A 14957-nucleotide genomic window follows, 5' to 3' on the forward strand; every position below is an offset into this window, starting at 1 on the left:
ACCGTCAAAAATACATGCTCATTCTGTCTGTAGCCGTCAATCTGGTCAAAGTGCTCTGTCACAAAACAGTCAATTCCTGTCAAAAGTGTCAGAAGATAATATATATGCTGCCATTTCCGACCGCCAGCAAAGAGTTTACAAATGAAAATAACAATTAATCAATCGCAATCATGTGCCATCGTTTGCTACGTACTGCAGATAATACTCAGCTTGTGTGCATTGAATCTCTTTTTAAAAAAGCAAAAATAATGGAAGGGAATAAAAATGACATTTCATTTAAAGTCGCAGACTGAGCCGTTATTCTACCCATTTCTTATGTAGTATGATGATACTCTAAAGATCATAATGCTCTGGACGCTATCTATCGCTAAATGAGGTCAGACTCGGCAGAGTAAGAGAGCTTTCATACATGTACATAAGGTATTTAAACTACACCATGATTGGCTAAATAGGATTTTTGGCAGGTATATGATCAAACCGTAATCCAGCAAAAGTCCAGAGACAGTGTTGGATAGCAAGGTGAAAGCACGTTGGAAAAAAAGATAGGGTAAAACAAAGCTAATCTCTCTCTCTCTCTCTCTCTCTCTCTTATCGTTATAATGACATATTATCCAAACGCAGGAATTATGTTTTGATTTCACAAATCGACGGAAAAGTTTAATTTCATAAATCAACGGAAAAGAAGTGCACAAGATCACAAATCAAAAAGATGCTACTCTATTCTGCACATTTATTTCAATTGTGCTTATTTCTTTCATATTTCTATGAACATGCAGTAAGTTCTTATTTGACCTCTGTGTAGGTAATGGGTAGCGGAATGGTTAGCATGTTGGATTTGCGACAAGAAAGGTAGAAATTCCAATCCTACCTTTACAACACCGAGTGGGTTGATGTAGTGTGCAAGGTGCAAAACACCTTACTCCAGTTTCATCGACATAATGAAATTCATGCGTCGATATGTTAATGTTATTCATGCATCGATATGCCTTAATGTAATTCTTGCGTCCATATGCCTTAATGTAATTCTTGCGTCGATATGCCTTAATGTAATTCATACGTCGATATGCCTTAATGTAATTCATACGTCGATATGTCTTAATGTAATTCATGCGTCGATATGCCTTAATGTAATTCATGTGTCGATATGCCGTAATATAATTCATGCATCGATAAGCCTTTGAACAGAATATTAAACCAAATAATTTTCCTATGCCATAATACTTGTAGATTTGGCCGCTGTTTACAACGATCTTCACCATTAAAGCAAATTTTTTTCCTATTCCATAACACTTGCAACTTTAGAACAAATCTTTTACTTAAGCAATAGCACTTGCAACTTTAGATCAAATAACACTTGTAGCTTTTCATGCTGCTTATAGTTATTTACACGTAATTTAGTGTCATTATATCGCGTTGTAAATTATCTCAAGATATCAGTCTGACTGTCCCTCATTTTAAAAGATTGGCAGTCAAGTTTGTCCATTTTACTGCACGCATTGGAACATGTATACCATTCCTTGGACATTTGTAAAGAAGCTTTGCTGAGAACATAGTTTTGATCACATTCTTACGCAGATTCTTAAATAAAAGGAAATAAAGTTCATGGTGGAAGGCATGCGTCTATAATATTACGAGTGACACATGGCAACACTTTTCTTGAATATTAAGGCATTAGTCTGTATCACCATTTGTTGCAAAAAGATCGTAATTTTAAGCGGTGCAATGTAGAGTGAAAAAAGCATCGCTAAAAGTCATTCTTGGTCTGCTTAAATAAATGCAACTTTTCTAAATTGCGTGTATCTGTGATTTGGAATTTTAGCGTAAATTTGGCAATGTTTGAGTCATATCGCTACGATGTCTGCAGTGTGGCAGTTTATAGTGACGTCTAGCACTGAGACATCATTCATGATGTATCATCTAGTAACATATCCTGACACCTGACCGACCAGTCCTTACACTAACTTCTTAAAGCTGAGATCCACGCAAAACAGCGGTTGTTCTCATTGTTTTAAAATAGGTTTATCCTAGGACTCGGCCAGGCTTCATATCAAAGCGGACGCTTTAAAAACTTAGGCCACCAGAACGGTTTTCTGAATTGTATTATATATCCACTTCGTACAATAAGAGTTATTATGTCCATCCGTTCTCTTCCCTGTCAATGTTTATCCAAGCTGTAATTCCTATTGTATCAAATATATTACTATCAAACCCTTACCATGGCTGTATTGTGAAATGAACATATTATGTGCGTTAAAATGGATGAATGTGACCATCTTTCTAAATTCATTTAAAAATTGCTTAAACATTTGACCAGGCTTTGATTCTAATTATGCCTTTTCACATATTGTCATCAGACTAATACTGAGAATACATCTTGCAATGGACGTGAGCCGTACCAAAACGTAACCCAATTAGTAAGCATTCAGACTGATTAAACCATGTGTATGGACTCTAATTCCTTTGCTTGTTGTATCCACCATACTAGCACTGATACTATGTCATGGGTATGAAGGAATGTCACGTTGTTTCCTCGAAACTATGACCTGATTGGAGCAATAGTTGGATCCGTATTTATTGAAACAACGGTCGCGTGGAAATACCTACAATTATATTATTTAATTGTCACGCTTTAAAGCTCTAAAACTGATCATTTTTAACCAACTTTCGATTTGAGCTGAAGTGTAGATATTTCCGTGGATCTTGGTCAAGTTCTACGTAAACATGAACATTTCAACATTTTAATTTATATGTTCGTCTAGATCCAAAGTGTGGAAACCCCAATCTGCATCTGTTTTGTTTCTGAGAATTCCATATATAGTCTAACTGAAAAGTCCTTTTGCAGATTACTCTTCGGCATGTTCTTGTCTCTGTCAGGCAATGCTAGCTGGCCTTTGAGAAATTCGGAATTTTTGGGCAACATTGACATAGAATATTGCAACCATTTAATCCTTACTCCGAAATGTATCGTAGATGATAAGCTTTTTAAAGGCCTCACTCATTATCTTGTCAGTGTTTATAATGATACTGTGCACTCTAATGACATTGGTACACTAGTCAAGAAAAGAGGTGATACAATTTGGTAAGCCCTCAAAAGCCTTGGATAATATATTGAGGTCTTCCGCAAAGAGCTCCACTGTCTCAAAATATGTCAGTAGCATTATCAAATCTTCAATAGATGCCACAAAATCTAGTATATCAAAATACAGCCTTTCTTTTTTTCATATATTTAGTTTAAAATGTGTTGCTTTTTCTCTTTATTTTCAGCTATATCTAACATACAATCGGGATGGAAACGGTTTTCTTCGTAATCCTACAGCTGATAGTGGTATGTGCCATTGTACAGGCATACTTCATACCCCACTACTTCCAGGGACACCATGGCTTCCATGTACCTTATGCCACCTACAACCCATACGGACACCCGGCCATGTACGACAGTGACGTATATGACTCCTTTTCATAAGGTGAGGCTAAGAGATCTCTTTTTCATAGTAAGAACTGCAGCGACTCAATGGTTAGACGCATAACTAGAGGAGTGCAGGTTTGGATCTTAGAATCTACTACCCTACAAGATATTGCTTGCTGTGCCGTAAAACACACAAAAACATTCATTTAAGTTAAATAGTTATTTCCTCACGTTTTGTTCTTTTCCATCCATTATTTCGGTTAATTGCATTACGCAGAAAGTATACATGCTAGAGAAATGACTTGGTTACTATTCGATATAAAAAGGTTTTTGCGTCAAAATATTTTTTGCAGTAATACCAACTTTTTTCGTGTAACTTGTGATCCTTAAATATAAAAATATAACATAAATACATGCACACATACATAAACATTTAATGCGTTCTGGTTTAATATTTCATCAATATAAAATGCATGTATAGCCCAAATGTTAACTCGTGTTATTTATTCAGAAACTATTTTAATATCAGTTTTATTTTTATTTCAATTAAACTTCGTTTCATGAAGAAATTAAAGAACGACTTCTCTTAATTCCACGTTTTTCTCTTTCTTTTCAGAGTTTGCAGGTTTAATGTTCTTGTTGTAAATGGCGACGTCATTATGCCATCAAAGCCATAGATTTGTTCTCATCTATTGATGATTGAAGATTAAAGGTTACATCAGTGAATGAAGCACACCATGTAAAAATCCCAAAGCTGTCAAAATAATTTGTCTGTTCTAATTGTTTGAAAGTCTTTTTCCATACTGTAAATGAAGCAAATGGCTGGAGAAAACAGATAATCACCACCAAAAAAAATCGCAAAAAATCGCATTGTTTCTTACATAAACTGGGTTTCCATCAGTGAGTCAAGTCTGATATTGAAATTCTGCGAAAAGGCCAAAGACCTTGAAAGATGTTTAAGTTGTTTCTTGTCTTTAGTGAACATTATGTACTTGTGCAATAACCACTTTTAACAAATTCAGATTATAATTTTGTTTATGTAATGGAATCTTGAATTTCCATTCGATCCTTAATTTTTGTCCATTTTGTTGTTCTTGTTATTTATCATGGAATAATTAAATGAATAATTTCAAGATATTTGATTTTGATTGTTTTTCTTGTTTTATGTCGGTATAGGACACATTTAACAAGAGTTCAAGAACTAAGGGATCTCGATAGGTTGTGGCACTTATCTTGACAAAGAGACATATATTAAGGCGGACAGAAAGAGAATAGCCCCCCCCCCCCATTATTTTTCATATTGAAATAAAAATTATAAACCTTACAATCCGAGTATTTAAGCAGACATTGGACTTACATGCTACCTGATACCCGTCTTGCTTGATCAACAGATAATTACAATTTAAAATATTGTCTTGACTTGTTATCGTTTTTTCTCACCCATGTGACAGAGAAGTCTAGCTGTTTTGCTAACTTTACTTTTCTTTTCTCAATCTGGTTGTCTCAGTCATGGTGTCCACGCGCTAGGAACTACTCTTTAAAGAAACCATTGTTGTCTTCTGATGTGCCTGATGGAGTTGTTATCTAATCAAACAACATCAGCAACAACAACAACAACAACAACAGGTACATACCAATAAGAACTTCACTCACACAGCAACTTATGTTCTCTCCAACTTTGATAACAAACAATACAAAACATTTTGAGAGAGACACACGCACACGAAGCCAAGCTATTTGGTAGAGCTCCAGACACACAGATAATACACACGGACAATATACATCATTGGCTACAAAAATCCAAACTCTCCCAAGAATTATTTCAAAACCAGAAATGTGCTATGTCAGACCTGCATTTTCCAATCTTTTTTGAACAGTCTAATCTGCCACAGTTTAATCAACGTGTTAATGAAATTGCAAATGAAAACTCCTGCACTTACCAATCAGAGTGGTTCATTCATCAGTCAACAGGCTATTCCATAAGAAGATTCCCATTTAGCATATCATTGTACAAATAATAGCAATACTTGCCATATGTCCAAGACAGAAAATATAAATTTCCAATAAATCATAAATTAGACGTCACTACACTCATCATTAAAACTGTGTGTCCAGTATTGTAATTTGTATGATATTGTACTGTCGTCTACCATATAACGTTTCCAAATTAGAACTAATGAAAGTTAAAAGTTATCGATATAAACGATATTAAATACTGGTTATTAGTTTCGTATGACATCCATCAACTAATTGAGATAGTATAGTAATAATATCAGTATTATTGTGGGATACCATAGGGCTTCTATGTTAAAACAGTGGGGTTGTACCTTAGGGTCTTTGGGAATCGAACATAAGGAAATCTAACATGGAGTGAATGGGGAATTGAACATGGCGACAAGGGATTGGGATACTTTAGTATCTATGGTACTTCTATGTTAAAAATGGGTGTTTGCACTATAGGGTCTAAGGGAATTTAATATGGATGGGACACTGTAGGTCAGTGGGAATTTAACATAGGGACTGTATGGCGTCAGTGAAAATTGAATATGGGGAATATTGGGGCTGTATAGCGTCAAGGAAAGTGGGGTTGTTGTATATTGACAATATGAGTGGAACAGATGTAGTGACGTCACGGTACTGGAGATTAGTATCAATGTAGCAAGGGGCTGACCTGAATACTCGCTACACTAGGGAGAGACAAATACAGGAGAGATATAGACAAGGACACACAAACGCACATATATGGAAAAGAGAATAAATATATTTTCAATGAACGTGAGTGGCCCTGAAGAGGGACTTTGGGTTTCTTCTTCCGTTTGTCTTCTATTCTCTTCTTTTTCTCCACTAACTTCTAATTTGTTCTCCTACTTTCTTCTTCTGTTTTGTTCTCCAATGTCTCCTTCTCCTGTTTCTCCTCCTCCTTCTCTTTTTTCTTTTTTTATTCTCTTCCTCCTTTTAATTTTTTTCATTCCAGGTTCCCATTCTTATTCTGTCTTCTTCCTCATCCTTGTCCTCCTTTACCGTCTTCAACAGCTCTCTCAGTCAGTCCTTCGTCTTCTTAACTCTGTCTCCATCTCAGTCCTGTGGAAAGTGTAGATAATATACTCCAATTTCATCATGAAATCCTCCACTATTCCAAGGTCATCTATTGCTTCTTGCAATATCTGTATGATGTCGATCTGATTTGAAGCCATCTTGGTTGATTATATGTAGAACGGCGCGAATTTTAGCTAGTTAATTTAGATTTAAAAGGTTTTCGCACAGTCGTGCATGTACCACTGTTTTATGCCTACACGGTAGGCTGTTTAATGACTCCTAGGGGAAGAATTCGAGCCACTTCCCCCAGGTTTGTATGTGCTCACGAAGTACTGTTTAATTGAAGCCGTCAGGCAGTGGAACTAAGATTAGTCACTATCTGCCTGAATGGGGGGGCTTGAAGGCGAGTGGGATTAGACCCATCACACACTCGACCTATTCAGTCGCTACTACTTAGCTGCATTTAGGTGTGTATGCGTGGGAATGGATCCATCACACGCTCATATGTTGGTACTGAATTTCCAGTAGTATTAAGGGCGTACACTGCACACTATTTATTTTGGTGTCTGGTCGTGACAAGGGAGGAGACGGTGGAAAGACGGCTCGAAGAACACAGGTCGGTGCTCCTAGACTTCAGGTATCTGGTCTAAATTGTGGTCCTACACAATTTTGAAAATAACCTCTGGACTGTCTTGAGTTTAGATTTAGCTTAGGAAGGGTATCTTAGGTAACAGGTTTTAGTAAAGTTTGCCACCTTGTGTGGCTGGTCCTGATGGTCTTGGACTTTTGAGACCACCTTATATGAAGGTTTCTGTTTTTAGGGTCTTACTAGTCTAAATTATCGTTGTTTTATTTGCAGCCTTGTGCTGCTGGGCTTGATGGTCGTTGGTTTTTAGACCACCTTATAGATGATGTTTTAGGGTCCTTCTTACCTAAGTTGTTTAGAGTTTTGCTACTTTGTGCAGCGGGCCCTGATGGTCTTGAGTGTTGGACCACCTTATACGCTCTAATTTTGGTTCCTAGAATTTCTCGTGGTATAGATATTACTGTCACCTTTGCCTAGAGTATTATCAGAGGTATTAGTGGTGTTACGTGCATACTAGGTTAGTCAAGTATTGTTTAAAGAAAGGGAAGAAGTAGTGGTTAGATTAAAAATGTAAAAGAGAAATAGATATAAGAATTTTGTATTTATTTTTTCAAGAAAAAATAAGTTCTTTTTCCCTCTTTCTCCGAAGAAAAAGGGGTGGAAAAACAACATTTTCCCCCTTCCTATTTCTGTTCCTAGTTGCCTTATTGTCAGGTGCTATTTTATGTGGTTAGATTTGTTTGGTGTTATTTTTATTTTCAGGCTAAGTCTATTTGATTAAAACAGATATCTTTGCAGATTAATCGGGTCGCTAAGACGTGTCAAAGACATCTGAAGTATTTTTCCTCTAAATGTGAGTTTCTTAGCCTGAATACTAGTTATGTGAGGTTTACTTACAGGCTAAATCTATTTGGATCAGGCAGATGTCTTTGCCGATTAATCGGGTCGCTAAGACGTGTCAAACACATTTGATCTTATTTGTTCCCTATGTTTAAGTTTGTTAGCCTGTACTAGTTATGTGATGTTTTCTTTTTTTTTCTGGCTAAAACTATTTGGATAAGATAGATTTCTTTGGCGAATACTCGGGTTGCTAAGACATGTCAAAGGCATCTGTTCTTATTGGTCCTTATGTTTGGTTTGTTAGCCAGTCTCCTAGTTGATAACAATTGAATTATGTAATTTTGGTTTTATATTTTGTTTTGTAACCCAGATTCATGTATAAAGTTAATTATATTTATATAGGTGAGATTGAAGTTAGGGTTGTTATTCATTAAAAATGCTGCGTATGTTTCCGGGGATCCAATCTTATTTTGCTCCATTTTTAATTTGGTTCTTTCTTTTTATAGTTTGTGGCAGGTGTTAAATATATGTGTTATGTCTTCTGGAACCTGGCAGTGGTAGCAGTTTGGGTTGTGGGGTTGGGGTCCTATGTATTGCCCAAAGCTGCTGGCCAATTTGGTTTTTCCTGTGTAAATTCAGTTTATGATAACTTGATCTTTATTGTTCACTTGTGGTGGTTTCCTAGATCTAGTGACGTTTTTCATGATGGAGTATAATTCTACCTGTAGTATTTCGGTTCCAGTTTTCTTGCCATATCCTATTGATATAAAGTTTGGTTATACTTATTAATTCACTGACACTGTAGTGGAGGTTAGTATAAGTTGGGTCATGTAGTTTTTGCTTCGCTACTTGGTCAGCTAATTCATTTCCTTTGATGTCAATGTGAGATGGTATCCACATGAAGTCAACTATTTGATGGTTATTATTAAGCCCTTTAATTGACAGATTATTTTGTTTAAGGAAATTTTCTCTTGAGTCGGTGTTATTGTTGAGGATAGATGAGATGACGCTTAGTGAGTCACTTAATGTTACTGCTTTTTATATTATTTTCTTTAATCCATCTTAGGGCTTCCATGATGGCCCAGAATTCAGCTGTGTATATGGAGCAATGATCCGGTAGCCTATTTCCCATTGTAATGTTCAATTCAGGGATTACTACTGCTGTTGCTGTTCTGGGGGGTTCTGCTATTTTGGATCAATCAATGTAAATTTTGACTGAATTAGGGTATTTAGTCATTATTTCTATTGTGGAAATTGATTTCATATTAAGCTCCTGTTCATTTTTGTTGCCAAGTTTCGTTAATTCTGTGTTGATTGATGGTTTGATGTCAGTCTATGGCATTGTGTCATAGTTTTTAGTGATTTCAGCCTGAAAGTTGGCTATTGGTAATCATCGAATAAATTTATGTACGTGTTTCCCTGCAGGTACGTTGGGTACTAATTCATTGCCGAATGGTTTATTATATTTATTGATGGCTACCCGGGTGGGGTGTGAATTTGGGTGGGTTGATAATTTAGCTGCGTATCTTAAGGTTAACTCTGCCTTCTTAAGCGCAGTGGTAATTCTCCAGTAAGAATTTGGAGCTCAGCTAGGGATACAGACGGCAGAGTACCGGTGCATATTACTAGTGCTTTCTTTGAATGGAGTCTAATTTCTTAAGATGTTTATGTGGTGCCGAGTTATATATTTTACACCCATAGTCTCATTTAGATCGTATTAACACCCTGTATAGTGTAAATAGAGATTCATGGTTGGATTCCCATGTGGTCCCTTTAAGGTTTTTAAGTAAGTTTTATATCCTTATTACAACTGGTAACTATTTGGTCTATATGATGTCCCCAGTTTAGAAATTCGTCATAGTACATACCAAGAAATCTAGCAACTTTAACAAATTTAATGGTTTTATTTTGTATGGTAAGTTTAGGGTATTTTGTTTTGATTTGAAATTTGGGTGAGAATGGACAGTAATGGTTTTTTCGTGAGATAGTTTGAACCCCCATTTATCAGCCCATTTACCTATTTTATTTAGACTATTTACGGCGCGACTGAGGAACTCTGTAGTTTATATACTTCAAGCAAGGACGTGAAGGAAAACATTCCTTACACTCACTACACATATTATCTACTATGCACACATAGGGGAAGAAAAATCTATTATATACTATCTAAAACCCGCAAATCTACTATCCAGCCACGGGAAGAGGGGGAAAAAAAATCCCAAATTTACTATCAACACAAACGTATGCGAACGCATACAAACACACACTTTACTCTCCACGCAAACTCTGAGAACTCCAAATGCACCTTTCTTAATGGTGGCACCTCCCTGGTCTTGCGCCACAGACACCTCGCCAACTTCAGTCCTGCTCCCATTGCTGAGTGTGGTTGGGAGTGCAGAGGAAGGTTGATTTGCTTCACTATCCCACTCCTCCATTTGAGGGATAGTGAACACTTGTTTTTGTCCCCTCTGTCTTCTGTGCCACAATCAGGGATTAACTGGTCTCCTTGCCTCCTGTGGACGCTGTACTGGTTGTTGATGATGTGGATGTGGTTAACGTTGCTTTGGTGCTGTTGCTAATGGTTGTGGAGGCTTCCTCGTCTCAGGCTTCACCTCACACACTGGTCTCAGTATCAAGTGAATCAGGATCCCTCGAGTCTGTTCCTTGTCCTCTTCTTTCTTTAACTCCTCTACCTCCTTCTCTATCCTGTCACGTCTAAAATGCGCCAGGCAAACCCCCGGTGCATTTGGACTTCCAACAATTTTACAATTCTATTATTCATAGTCTATGTTGACTAGCCAATGATGGGTAACCAGACTTACGAACGCTTTCCTATATACGGGTGAAGCACGGACGTGAAGGAAAACATCCCCTGATACTAAAACTTACAGTGCCAATATGATCACCTTGAAAACATAAAACGCGCGGACCTTAAAAAACGCTCACTTTGTATCTACAAACACTAACTACAAACACATACAGACTATTTTTCAATCTAGGGAAATGAAGTCCTTATAGACACACTTCTTTTTCGGACATAAAACAACCAAACGAAGTGCTTATAGACACATTTCTATTTTTTGAACGTACAGAAAAACACAAATACACACATTTTTGGCAATTGAACTAGTATTCCTTTTCTAGATGGGTGGGTAGCCCTGAAAAGTTAGGTTTGTGTTGTGGACGGGGGATATGGCAATCTTTTATGGTCTGAGATTGCGTCCACGTCTGGCGGCAGGTTTTCCCACAGGATAAGGTCTGCTTCTTCGGAAAGAAACGAACTATTTCGTGTCTACACGGCAGTCGGCAAAACGTCTGTCTGGCTCCTGCTGTTGCTGATGCCGTTGTTGCTGTTCTTTCTGCTCTCTTTGCGATTGAAGTCTGTACTTCTCCGTCCATTCTTCTTTCTCGTTCTTGATATCTCTCTGAAGCGCTCTTATACCAGACCTTTGGTCACTTTCAACATTCTGACATTTTCTATCTCTTCAGCTTCGGTTTCAGGCTTTGCCTGACACGGTGTAAATTTACGTAAGCTTCGTTCAGCTTTTCTAGTCTTGAACACATCTTCATAGGAGTATGAGTCAACAATGGATGGTCAGACTGATTGATTGATTATTTAAATTTACGCCGTTTTTGCCCGACTGGGCATGCACGACGGTTTTTTCTTGCACCCCAAGATGTTTAATTGATCCAGGGGGAAGGAATTAGTGCCTCATCCCATAGGCATTTATGTGTTCAAAGAACACTGATTAATTTGGTCATGAGGTCGTGGGACTAATTGGTCCCTAACGACCTGAATGTAGGGCAGTCATGAGTGGGAATGAACCCATCACGCACTCATGATAAAAGTTGGTATTTAGCTGTGATTGAACGCACCAGGTGTCAACCCAGGCAGTAAGTAACGTCCTCTACAATTGGTCGGCACTTTAGGACACCTGGTTTTTTGACGGGTGGAAATGGTTTCACATTTCCGTCAATGTACGTTGTCCGAGAGAGGCAAGGAAGGCAATGAACTCGGCAAGTCAGCCATGGATGGTGTGTACTCCCAAAAACGCATGCCCGTGTTTATTTCAAATCGAGTTCAGTTATGTAAATGGACAATGATATGCCAATAATGTGTAAGCCACATGTGCAATTGTTTAAATTTATTGTCAGAAATTTTGAAAAATGATTCATTCTAGAGTTGGAATTTAGTGTACAAAGTGTACATTCGATATACTAATTAAATACTAATCAGGAAAGTCGAAATGACTTGAAAATAGTTTGTATCACGCATAAGTAAAAATAAGAGAATAAAATTCTGATGGTGGTACCAAAACCGGTCAAATTAGGATTTAAAATAAAGATTTTATCAAAAACTGTTTTCAGCGAAATGAAAACCGTGTACATTAAGACAACGACTGCTTTTATGGTGCAGGCGTCTACCGAAAAATTGGTTAGCTGTTCCGGTATAAAAGGGCTTCCACATCTTGTTTCTCCGGTGGCGCCCCTGGACTTATATGTCCCTTTTTCAGAAGTCGACCTAGTGGTACGCCATCCCGTATAACTCTTGTGGTGCCACATCTTTCTTCGGTACAGCTAATATTGGTCTTTCACTGGGTGGACTCCATTTCTGCCACGTGTTGACTGCTTCCTCCTGTCTCTCTGTGTCAGTTTCCGTGAATTCGCTATCATCAGCATTTGGTGAAAGTTCGTACTTTTTAGCAGAATTATAGTACTCCTCTGGTAATTAATTAGTGCTATGGACACATTCTTTGTTCTGTGTTCCTACTGCACGTTTTTCCTGCTTTTCCCGCCCAGTCACCGCTCCTGGTAAGCCGGTCCTGCTTCTTGCCTGTCCACTGCCCGAATGGAATGGAATGATGGTCATACTGTTGTTGTTGTTGAGTTGAATGTAAGTGGTGTGCGCTTGCATTGAGCATGTAACACTGGTTTATGATGCCTCAGGCACCTTTTTGATTACTCCTGGTGGAAGGATTGGTGCCACTTCCTCCAGGCTTTTATGTGTTCACAGAAGACCTATTGATTGGGCCGTCAGGTCGAGGTACTATTTGTGTACATATCGATCTGATTGTAAGGCCTAAGTTGAGTGGGATTGGACCCAGCACACACTCAGTTTTCAGTTGCATTTTGCTGCGACTAGTGGGATTGGACCCGATCTAAGTTCGCCTTTTCTGCTAAATTATGATTCGTGCACTGCACGTATGGGTTTTGGTGTCTGTCCATGGAAAAGGGTGAAAGTGGTTAGGCTCGGGTGGTGGTGTCTTGCCACAGGCTAGTAGTGTTCTTCCAATCCAGGATATTTTTGGTCCTGAATTCCGTCTTTGAGATTGGTATAATAAACTCTGTGCCGTTTTGTTTTGAGAGAGAGCCTATCGAGGTTATTAGGTCAAGGTTAGTTTCTAGGTGACAGCAGTGAAATTAACTTTGGTTTTTGTTTTGCAGCCTTGTGCTGCTGGCCCTGGATGAAGTTGGTGTTTGTCCATCTTTTTGTTTTATTTGGGGTTCTACTTTCCTAGGTTTGATTTTTGATTGCAGCCTTGTGCTGCTGGACCTGATAGTCATTGGGTTTTTTGACTACCTTATATATGTAATTTTTAGGGTATTATTCTATATGGTTGTTACTTTGCAGCATTGTGCCGCCGGGCCTGATAGTCGTTGGGTTTTTTTCGACTACCTTATATGTATTAATTTGGGGTCCTATTGCAGGTGTCCCTGATGGTCTCGTCTTGCGACCACCTTATACGTTCCATTTTGGGGATGTATGGTTAAGTCTAGGTTTGCTGTAGCTGTCACCTAGGTATAGACGGTAGAGTTTTAGCTGTTAAATTAGGATGTTATAGAAGAGTGGTATGATAGGAATGGTCATACTGGATACTGCCTCGCTTTATATTGTTCAAGCACCGACGCGATAGAAAACATCCTTTTGTTGGGTCGGAACGCAAGTATTGTTGATTTTAGGGTGAGGGATAGAGATAAATCAAAGATCATATATAATGATACAAATTGAAAACAAATGATAATTAACAATAAAACAAACAATTTTTCAAATAAACTATTTTTGATAAGGTTGACAACGTTGTGAAGTGAAGTGAGATTTCCACTGATGGAAGTCATTGGGCCATTGATGTACATTACGTTTCCTAGACAAAAGATAGCTATAATGGTCACAAAACCATCGGTCTACTTTGTCATCGTTTCTAGAAGAGTGGCGAGTACGTCACTAAATGTTCTAAAGAATATCCAAGACTGCGTTGATGAAACAAATACACACAATATTGTCCACACAACATGGAATCTGTGCCTTTTAATTTCACATTATTGAATCGTGTCGTCTGGGCATTTCTTTTCATAAAGTCGATGATGTCGTCTTCCAAAGGTAGCAATCTATACGAATCAAAATACTCCACACAACCTTCTTTAGGAAGGTATGCGTCTACCTAGTGGGTTCCTGTGAGATGACTCGTCCGTGTTGCTGACATAAGCTTGATGGTCTTGAGGTTTGCGATGAGGCAGTTCATCTTTAGCACACATCCTATAAGCAGAGTGCGAACTTTTGTTCAAAGGTAATAACATTCCCAGGTATAAATAAATAATAAAGTTCCCAGGTATCCAATTTTAGTTTTTTGTTCTTGTTTTTTTATATAGAGGTAATCATGAGTCATCGATTCAATCCTGACTTTTTGTTTAAAAATATCTGACAAGTAACCGTTTCTTCACTTCGTCTTCGCAGTCTGAGCCAATAGAGCTTCAATGTGATGGATCACTAGAGCCATCAGTGGAGGAGAGGAATGATCACGCAAGTCTTTGTACCACTGATACAACACTGCTTCTTCCGAGATAAGACTCCAAAATTTGTCCAGATACTCGTCCATTTTTTTCTAGACTCAACATCAGACATATATCGTGTTGAATTTGACTGGGATGATCGTTTTGACATCCACAGCAATCTTTCTTGATCAATTCCGTAATTTGTTCTGCCAGGTGTTTGGCAAAACAGGAGACTAAATATTGTTCTTGTTCTGGCAATCTTGACCTCATCAATATGACCTCTTCGTATTTGTCTTGGGGTTCTGTTTCCACGGTATC

General features: G+C 38.0%; 1 long non-coding RNA gene across 1 annotated transcript; it reads left to right on the forward strand.

Annotated features, from left to right (window-relative positions):
- Positions 1–435: 435 nt before the first annotated feature.
- Positions 436–4442, forward strand: LOC149794895 (uncharacterized). The gene is made up of 3 exons (XR_016422074.1): positions 436–547; positions 3265–3464; positions 4023–4442. It is a non-coding gene; the product is annotated as an uncharacterized LOC149794895 (long non-coding RNA).
- Positions 4443–14957: the final 10515 nt, after the last annotated feature.

Source organism: Sinohyriopsis cumingii, chromosome 7 (genome assembly GCF_028554795.1).
Source record: "Sinohyriopsis cumingii isolate HCF-2022 chromosome 7, ASM2855479v2, whole genome shotgun sequence".
Lineage (NCBI taxonomy): Eukaryota > Metazoa > Mollusca > Bivalvia > Unionida > Unionidae > Sinohyriopsis > Sinohyriopsis cumingii.